Source organism: Malus domestica, chromosome 08, assembly GCF_042453785.1.
Source record: "Malus domestica chromosome 08, GDT2T_hap1".
NCBI lineage: Eukaryota > Viridiplantae > Streptophyta > Magnoliopsida > Rosales > Rosaceae > Malus > Malus domestica.
In genome coordinates this window covers 4,954,803-4,965,524 of record NC_091668.1, presented here as the reverse complement: position 1 = coordinate 4,965,524, position 10,722 = coordinate 4,954,803, and the positions used below count along the sequence as shown (strand labels likewise).

At 36.0% G+C, this 10,722-nt stretch overlaps 2 long non-coding RNA genes across 2 annotated transcripts; both read right to left on the bottom strand.

Moving 5' to 3' along the window:
• Positions 1–238: 238 nt before the first annotated feature.
• On the bottom strand, positions 239–1,337 carry LOC139198360 (uncharacterized). Its single transcript, XR_011583791.1, has 2 exons — positions 1,286–1,337; positions 239–486 (listed from the first exon to the last, which is right to left on the bottom strand). It is a non-coding gene; the product is annotated as an uncharacterized lncRNA (long non-coding RNA).
• A 1,889-nt stretch (positions 1,338–3,226) lies between these two features.
• Positions 3,227–3,513, bottom strand: LOC139198358 (uncharacterized). The gene is made up of 2 exons (XR_011583786.1): positions 3,443–3,513; positions 3,227–3,344 (listed from the first exon to the last, which is right to left on the bottom strand). It is a non-coding gene; the product is annotated as an uncharacterized lncRNA (long non-coding RNA).
• Between the last annotated feature and the right edge of the window lie 7,209 nt (positions 3,514–10,722).

Below are 10,722 nucleotides of genomic sequence, written 5' to 3'. Positions count from 1 at the left end.
TAGAATCAATAGGCACAGGCTGGGGGACTTTTAGTAGGGTACCTTGTAATCGCAAAATTCCTTGCAATACGCTATTGAAATACCTACTTATAGTCTCTCCCGACCTATAAAATCTACCGCCAACACTACGATTCTTAGTATGATGTGCTAATATTTGTAAAGTTATACACACCTGTTCCTCTACAGACACCAAACCATCAGTTTTTACCCTCCCATCTTGACGAAGTAAGTCGCATAATATGCCAAAAGTCCTTCTATCCATTCTCAATTCGTTAACACATTCAGTATCAGTATTCCCTATTATACCATTCAGATAACACAAACTAATCTCTCGTCTAATAAGTGAACGGTTAGTCAATGTGGGTCGTTCAACATGTCTCTGTTTGCCACGTAGCATCATCACCACAAGAATCGTACAAATACAAATTGTCTCCAAATAAGACATCTCTAACAATAAGATCAATAAAAGCTTCCTTCGATCCATATCTATCCAAACAAAAAAAAAAAACAATAAACAAATTAACTAAATCATTAACCCGAGGCAACAAATATACATATGGCGTTGAAAAAAAAAAGTTATCATTAACCCGAGGCAACAAATATACAGGTGGCGTTGAAAAAAAAAAAAATCATTAACCCGAGGCAACAAATATACAGGTGGCGTTGAAAAAAAAAAGTTTTCATTAACCCGAGGCAACAAATATACAGGTGGCGTTGAAAAAAAAAACTTTTCATTAACCTGAGGCAACAAATATACAGGTGGCGTTGAAAAAAAAAAATTTTCATTAACCCGAGGCAACAAATATACAGGTGGCGTTGAAAAAAAAAAAGTTTTCATTAACCCGAGGCAACAAATATACAGGTGGCGTTGAAAAAAAAAAACTTTTCATTAACCCGAGGCAACAAATATACAGGTGGCGCATGTGGCGTTGAAAAAAAAAAGTTTTCATTAACCCGAGGCAACAAATATACAGGTGGCGTTGAAAAAAAAAAAGTTTTCATTAACCCGAGGCAACAAATATACAGGTGGCGTTGAAAAAAAAAAAGTTTTCATTAACCCGAGGCAACAAATATACAGGTGGCGTTGAAAAAAAAACACTTTTCATTAACCCGAGGCAACAAATATACAGGTGGCGTTGAAAAAAAAAAAGGTTTTCATTAACCCGAGGCATCATATTCAAAATGTTCTACTCTTATACATCTATAAACATGTGTCTAAGAACACTAGTATGAGGATTGCTATCATTGCTAGGCATTGCATGTGAAAAGGGAAATTAAAGGACACCTGTAATGCAGTAGCCTTAGCCTTAGCCTTCCGTTTATGCTCCTCTTCTCTGCAACCAACAACCACAACAAATTGCAATTCAGCATCAACCCCACACAATACAAAACATTCACATTGTATACACACTGCATACATACACACTGCAAACACAGTACATACATACACACACTACATACACTGCATACACTACACACACACTACATACACTACACACACACACTGCATACATACACACTGCAAACACAGTACATACATACACACACTCACATACACTACACACACACATTACATACACTACACACACACCCTGCAAGTACACACACAATGCATACATACATACACACACTGCATACACCCTGCATACACCCTGCATACATACACACTGCATACATAGTACACAAACACACACACTGTATACACCTTGCACACACAGTACACAAACACACACACACTACATACACTACACACACACACTGCATACACTACACACACACCCTGCAAGTACACACACAATGCATACATACATACACACCCTGCATACACCCTGCATACATACACACTGCATACACAGTACACAAACACACACACTGCATACACCTTGCACACACAGTACACACACACTGCACACACACACACACTGCATACACACTCATTCACACACACACTGCACACACACACACTGCTTACACACTGCACACACACACACTACACACACACTCACACTCACACTCACACTCACTCACACTCACTACATACACTACACACACACACTGCATACATACACACTGCAAACACAGTACACTACACACACTACATACACTTCATACACTACACCCTGCATACATACACTACACACACACTGCATACATACACACTGCAAACACAGTACACTACACACACACACTACATACACTACACACACACACTGCATACACTACACACACACCCTGCAAGTACACACACACTGCATACACCCTGCATACATACACACTGCAAACACAGTACATACATACACACACTACATACACTGCATACACTACACACACACTACATACACTACACACACACACTGCATACATACACACTGCAAACACAGTACATACATACACACACTACATACACTACACACACACACACACACACACTACATACACTACACACACACACTGCATACACTACACACACACCCTGCAATACACACACAGTGCATACATACATACACACACTGCATACACCCTGTATACACCCTGCATACATACACACTGCATACACAGTACACAAACACACACTGTATACACCTTGCACACACAGTACACAAATGACACCGTAATCTTATATTATTACATACGAATCGAATAAATTCAAGATACAAGATCTTTGGACCAATTTTATGAATCAATATTCTGTTAAACGTCCTTGATTCGGTATCAATTTCCTAAGACACATAAAGCAGAATAATAGAGCAACAGAGTAAAACCAGAACTCAAACTAATCAATCGTGCCTCAAGAAGATCTCCCTATTTAGATCATATCACCAGATTCACCACATCCATTTCTACCAAATATCACGATGCAGACTATCCGTTCCAAACCATTAACGTAATCCGAATGAAACACTCAAAACCAAGAGCGATGCACACATCTAAACATAAAGTTGATAAAAATCTCAACATTAAAGAACCATTTCAACTATATTGGCATAGAAGAAAAACCAAACGTCTGTGTGTGTGTATACATATGCAACTCAACCACTACATTCCTCATCGAAACTTTTGATTCGTTTATAAAATTGAACAAACAACAATTACCAAAATCAAATTAATCCGAATTCCAACTAATAAACAACCTAATCAAATCATACATCGATCAAGCAAACCAATCAAATCTCCACAATTTCCATCAATAATTTTCAATCAATGGATTTGATTAAATCCAATAAATACCTAAACAGATCCAACGATGATATTGTTGATGGGGATGAAGATCAGCTTGACGAAGAACCCGACGAAACCCATCACGACGAACCCGATCGCTGTCCGGAGCGCGACCTTGGAGAATTCTACACGACAATCAACCATCAAATCTCATCAATTACACATGCATATCAAAGAATATAACTTGTGAGAAAACACAGATCCGACCCGAATGCTGAATTACCTTTGCGATCGGGCTTGTGGCAGCGCTTGACGAGGCGAATGCTGTCCTTGGAGAACTCTCGGAGCAGATCTGTTACATGAAGACGAGGGAGCGGACGACGAGAGGAACAGATGAGGAGCAGGATGCAGATGAGGGCGACCAGGATGCAGCTGACGGCGAGCAGGACGCAGAGATGAGGATGAGGAGGACGACGTGAGGGAGGAGGTCTTACGAATCCGGACGTTTTTGGGGTGGTTCGCTAAGAACTGCTAGCGAAGGGTTTAATCCGTGCGAGTCGGATCTAATCCCATTAAACGTAATCCTTGCCCCTACCAAACATCAGACTACAATACCAATTAGTGTAGTCTAGTCCAGTCCCCCCTAAGAAGGTCAAACAAACACGCCCTAATGGTATTAGTCAGGATCCATTAAGTGGAATATAATCTTAGTCAACACGCATTACTTCTCAACTTACATCTTACGGACATGCATAACACAGTAGGTGTGAGATTCTATCACAAAAGAACTTTGAATTTTTAAAGTGGAACCACATGAATTAACCCACATTTAAAGCTTTCAATTTTCCTATATGAGATTCTTGTGTTTTACCTCACCCCTTAATGTGGAACCACTTCATTATGGGCACACGTGTAACTAATTTCATATCGATCTTAAAAGAACGAAGCAAAACAAAGCATTAAACAAGGTAACTTAGGCAAGACAAGGTAGACCTAGTTGGCCCAATTGATCAATCAACTCACTCTAATACTAAGTTAACATTTCATATACTCGGCCAATCGCCCCCTACTCTAACCCTACTCACTCTAACCCCACTGATATGGTCCCACAATTTACATCTAATGACCTGCACAACAGTACAGTTGAGAGGTTTATTACAAAAGGTTTCCGTCATCTTAGAAGTGGAGCTATTTAATATGTCACATTTAGGTCTATCAACTCTTTATTTTAATTTTTTTTTACAGCTACTAGTATATAGTCTAGTGATTATCTTCTCTATTTTAAAGTAAAAAGTTTCATGTTTGACTCATTTAAATGAGTTCAAGTTGAACCGAAACTTTTTTAAATGAGTCAAACATTTTTCGTTCGGGGTGGATTCAACTTGAACTTTTTACTTTTACCGGTTTTCGGTTCAACTTGAACTCAAACCGAAACTGAACCAAAACTTTGAAGAGTCAAACCGAAACTTTTTGAAGAGTAAAAACTTTTTTATTCGGTTCGGTTTTTTCGTTCGGTTCGGTTCAGTTCGGTTTTCGGTTTTTTGAACCCACCCCTAAGTTCAACACTTAATTAAATAGTGGTATTACAAGCCCCACACTCGTTAGAATATTGTTGCATCACACTACTGATGCCTTAATCAAGAACTTAACTAGACCTGACATTCGTGTCGTGTTTTTTGTGTTCGTGTCGTTTGCGTATCATACCTGATATCTTAAAAGGTCGTGTCATGTAACACCCATTAAAATAAACGGGTAAAATAACCCGCCCCGAAATCGACCCGATAATATTATAACAGGTAATATGACCCGACTCATTACCCGTTAAGGAAAATATATTTTAAACCAATAAATAATCAAATGAAAAACATAATACTAAATAAGTATATACATACCATATTGTTATATCCAAAACATAAAAACTCAATTTTCTTTTTTAAGTATATTTTCACTTACCTAAATTGATTGCTTTTATTTATCTTACGGCTGGTATTTAACTAAAGTCTTTAATGGTTTTTTAATTAATGTAGAAGTGTAAAAAATATAGAAAAAAAATATATAAACGCTTGTAATGACAAACTTTACAACTTTCATGAAAAGCTTAACTTCAAAATTCACAACTATAATCATATAAATCATATATCAAAATTTAACTGTTGATTGTTGTTTACATTTACGCTTCATTGTTCTCATCAAATTTTGTTCTTTCAGATTTTCTTTTTGAAAACATGATCTATGAGAGGATGCATGAAGATGAATGATTTGGATCGTTGATATTATATTCAGAGTTTTACAATTAGTGAAAATATTGCTTGATGTTTATAAAGTTTCTACAAACTATATGACATCGACTCATATTTTAGTTAACCGTAAATATCGAAACGTGATATCAAAGATATGAACTGTTCATCTTCTTACATCCGCTAGATGATCATGTTTTCAAAAAAAGAAAATTTTAAAAATGAATTTCAGTAAGAAGAATAAGGTGTAAATGACAATCGACGGTTAAATATAAATTTAAGGTTTATGGATTATAGTGTTGGATTTTGAAGTTGACTCATTCATGAAAGTTGTAAAGCTTGTCACTATGAGTGATTGTATATATATATATTTTTACATTTTTTACACTTCTACAATAATTATTATTAATTTTGTCCTCAAATAAAAAACATTATTCATGAGGGTTTGGAGGATTTTAAAAATCTAAAAGATAATTTAAGTGTAACCATTATCTACTCGTGGAGGAATAATGATGAATCACAAGTGTTTATATATTCTTTCACATTTTTCATACTTGTATGTATGTCTTCTTAGTTCTTACCTATATAAATACTATACTAGTTTATTTTAATTTTGGACAACAACATGTTAAGTAAATTTTATCATAGTAATGATAATAATGAACTCTCATAATAAAAATAAATAATGACTAAAAGTTTTTTTTAACTTATATTAATAATACAAAACAATATATTTAATATAGAATATATTGTATTTATTAATATGGCTATTGTATTTTATAATATGTCTTTTAGTAATTAAACTTTAAAATTATCAAAATAATTTTTTTCTTAACGGGTTGAAATGGGTTACCCACGTGTTACCTGCGTGTATACCCGTTAAGAACCCGTTATTAATGGGTCATCCGATAATGACTCGATTAATTATTGTTTTGACCTAAAACCCGTTATTTTCATGTCGTTTTCGTGTCATGTTATAAACAGCTGGGTCTAAACTCAACCCATTTGCTGGGAAAATAAGGCTTTCACCTTGCACTTCTCTTCAGCCTAGTTTCCCAATTAGGACCCAATAGCTATGTTTTGTTCTTCAACAACTATCAAATTCAAGCCCAATACACACAGATACGATGGGCTTGGTAGCACCTCCTTCCTCTGTAAGGAAATGTACGATTCCTTATTTGGCCACCAAACATTAATTTTGGTGGCCATATCCTCGACTCCATAAAAAGAGAAAGCTGTTAATGAGATTCAAATTATAGGGGAGTCGAGAGAATGAGCGACATACCATCAGTTGTAGTGAGAGAGATGGGGGACAAATCATCCCTACAAATGTTGGTGTTGAAGATGTATTTGAATTCAATACTATAAAAGGGGACATCACTGGCGCTTTAAAACCGACAAGAAACACCAGTTAATGTCGGATATTTGGAAAAAATCTAACATTAAGTCGTGCAATGTCGGATATAGTAACTGACACCAATACTACCGTCACAAAAGGGTAATGACGTCGCTTAGACCCCCTTAATCCGCCACCAAGAAGACAGGTAATATAAAATAAAAATAAACAGCAGTGTCGCTTAAAATCGACATAGAGTCTAACGTCGCTTTTAAGCGACATTAAAATGGCACATTATGTCAGTTAAAACCAACATTACCTAATAAATAAATAATTAAAAATCACACTTACTGTCAGTCAAAACCGACATCATGTAAGTTAACTAAATAAAATTCTCTAGGTACTGTCATCCATAAAGCGACACCACATACATTAAAATAATAAAAATTATAGGAAAATCTCATTTATAGGAAAATAATAAAATTCTCCCTCAATTTTTAGTTATTAACAAATACAACAAATTATAGGAAAATAATTTCAACTATATTTCATTTATAAACCAAGGCTACGATTAACAAAATCTCATAACAAATATTTTATATTACACATAACGTACAAAAACTTATCCGTCATAACAAACATTTAATCCGACATTACAAATTCAACATACGAAAAAAAGAAATAGACCATAAATGCTACCACAAGTGTCATACATATCCGACAAGAAAGCGAACCACATAAACTACTCAGCAGAAGCAGAGCCCGAATGTGACCCAGTTCCTTGCCTGGATCCTTATTTAGATCCTCCTTGTGATCCAAAAACCCTTCCCATGCCAACATCTAAAGGAGCACCTGCGAGCATTCCAGAAAACCCTTCAATTGGAACATCATCAGAAGAAGGCATCCCAGGTTGATATACAGGCATTTCATATGGCGGCTGCTGCATGTATGGCATGTGTGGCTGCTGTATGTATGGCATGGGCTGTGTCGGATACATCGGATGTGAATGAGGTTGCTAATAATAGCCTGTATACGGATATACAGGTGCTGCAGGAGGATGACTTTGGGGTGACTGTTGAGTTCCTTGTAGGCATGAATATGGATGAGGCTGACTTTGGCCTGACTGCTGGGTTCTTGGGCTATACGGTGGTGGTGGCTGAAATTTTTGCAAAAACACCGCAAACAACTGATTGTTTACTTGTTGCTGGCTGCGTGTTTCTTCAAGCTTAACCTCCAGGTTTGCCACCTTTTTAGCATTAACTTATCCCTTCCTTCTCAATTCATTATTCTCAGTCAACAACACTGCCACTGAACTCCTGGATGATCTTCTGGAAGAATTAAAACTAGAAGATGAAGAAGATGAATACAACACCATATCCAGAGTCACACCATGTCCATACCCACGTACTCTATTATGTTGCTCAGGACCCATAGTCTCTACATAAACCCGGGTCCTAAGGTCATCACTATCCTCTTGTCCAGACTAAATCATAGTTTGAATATGCCCCTCCATAGTTGCCTTGCAATAAAAATTCAACTACAGATAATAACAATAATATACTGCCACAAAAGAAAAAAACAATTACCCCAGTAAACTCAGATGTTTCATCAATCCAAGAGTTATCTTTCCGAGTATGATAGTAACAAAAAAACGAAACAAGATTAGCCTCATTCCCATGCTTTTTCCGCTATAATTATAAGTCAATAAAAAAAAACCAATTTTCAGCAACCATCAAATTAAAAATAAAGTTCTACCAATTATATACTAAATTTAAAATTATCTACAATTCTTCAAATGTACAACCCTTACAAGATATGCCCGTATTCTTGCATAAGATTTTGCACCCGTTGTGTGATTCATTGTTTTCAACCGTCGATTATGCTTATTTTTTGAGGCAATCTCTCGGAAAAAAAAAACAAATTTATTATACAAATTTTTATGCCACCAAAGTCGTTGAAGCAATCTCCTGAAAAAAAAAAATATTATTAAACATTTACCTTTGTTTTTTCCTTATTCCAATGTGTCACCAATTCAGCCCACTGTTGTGGATCCACATTAGAAGGAGTCTTCTGGTGCTCCTCAACTAGTTTATTAGTATAAAAAAAAATTTAACTTATTTCTATATTCTTTATGTGCGTGCTCCACAATAGGAAGTGTCATTTGACAGATCATTGGCATTCTCGGAATATCTTCTTCTTCAAAAATAATAGTTTCCTACACTCATCATAAAATACAAACAAATTAACAATTACTATAAATATTGACTTATTCTACTCTCTTCAAGTAACAAAATTTTTTTATACCTTTATTCTATTCCAAAAAGCTTCCCTGTCATCTTCCTTGATCTTACGACTCACCGGCAAGTAAATAGATTATTTATCATGCATGCAATGTGGACAGGCTTTATAGCCATGTGTACTCCATCTTGACAACATTCCATAAGCCAGAAAATCACTTATAGTCCATAAGACGGCAGCCTTCATCGTAAAACTTTGGTTGGAATACGCATCATAAGTGGGAGTGCCCACCTCCCACAACTCATTCAACTCATCAATCAGTTGACGCATGTATACATCAATCTCTTTACCAGGACTACATCAATCTCTTTACCAGGACTGCGCAGTCCTGGTATTAATATAGACAACAACAAATTTGGTTGCTTCATGCACATCCAAGGTGGCAAATTGTAAACAGAAAGCACCACAGGCCATGTGCTATGATCATTCCTCATTTTCCCAAAATAATTAAATCCATCACTGGCTAACCCTAATCGGACATTTCAAATTTCTGACGCAAAATCCGAATATAAATTATCTAAATGCTTCCATGCTAGAGAATCTGAAAGATGCATTATAAACTCATCCTTAGGATATTCAGTTGCGTGCCACCTCATATGTTCAGCTGTATGCTTCGACATAAAAAATCGTTGCAATTGTGGTTTTAAAAGGAAAATACCACATGACCTTAGCTGCGATCTTTTTTCTCGACATATCATCTGCGTTGGTAATTTTATATCTTGATTCACCACAAACCGAGCACATGGTCAAATTCGAAGTATCATTCCAATAGATCATGCAATCATTGGGACATGCATCAATTTTCACATATATCAGACCCAAGTCATTTATAAGTTTTTTTGCCTTGTAACAAGATTCAGGCAAACAATCTCCTTCAGGCAACATTCTTTTAATTAACTCCAGTAAAGTGGTGAAGATCTTGTCTAGCATTCCCGCTAAACACTTGATCTGATATAGTCTTACAACTGCTTCCAATTTCTTAAACTCCTTACAACCTGGCCACAAATCTTGATCTGCCTCTTCAAGTAACCTCAAAAAAGTCTCCACCTCTTTTGGACGCCCTTCCCCAATAGAATGTTCAGTAGACGGCCCAACACCTTCTTCTGTTAATGGTTGGACAAATACATCATTAAGAAAATCATGCATGCCAATCACCTCATCTCCTATTTCTTCTTCTCCAATTGCCACATTTTGTTCTCCAATGTTTTGCTTGCCATGATGTTGCCACAAAGCGCTTTTATAATCTTTATCCATATCGTACAATATGAGATGTTCAACAATAGTGTTCCTAACAAAAGTATATCGATTACAACATCTTTTGCAAGGACATCTAAACTTATCAGGACCAACACCATTTGCAACTGCTTGATCCAAAAACAAATTAATTCCAGCTGTATACGCTTCAAAATTTTGGGGTATCGTCAACCAACTCTTGTCCATGCTTTACCACTTTACGAGCGCAAAATATTACGTGAACACTAAGATGCCCACACTCTTTCAATCCGTATCATGTAGGCATAACTATTAGAATTTTCAATTTCTATCTTTCAACCCTCGAACTCTACCACGATTGCAATCTTTTAATTTTCAACACCTATTATAGTAAAAACAAATTAAAATAACAACAAAAAGTTATCAAAATTATGCTCATCTAATCCATTCTAATAAATAACAACCAAAAGTTATCAAATT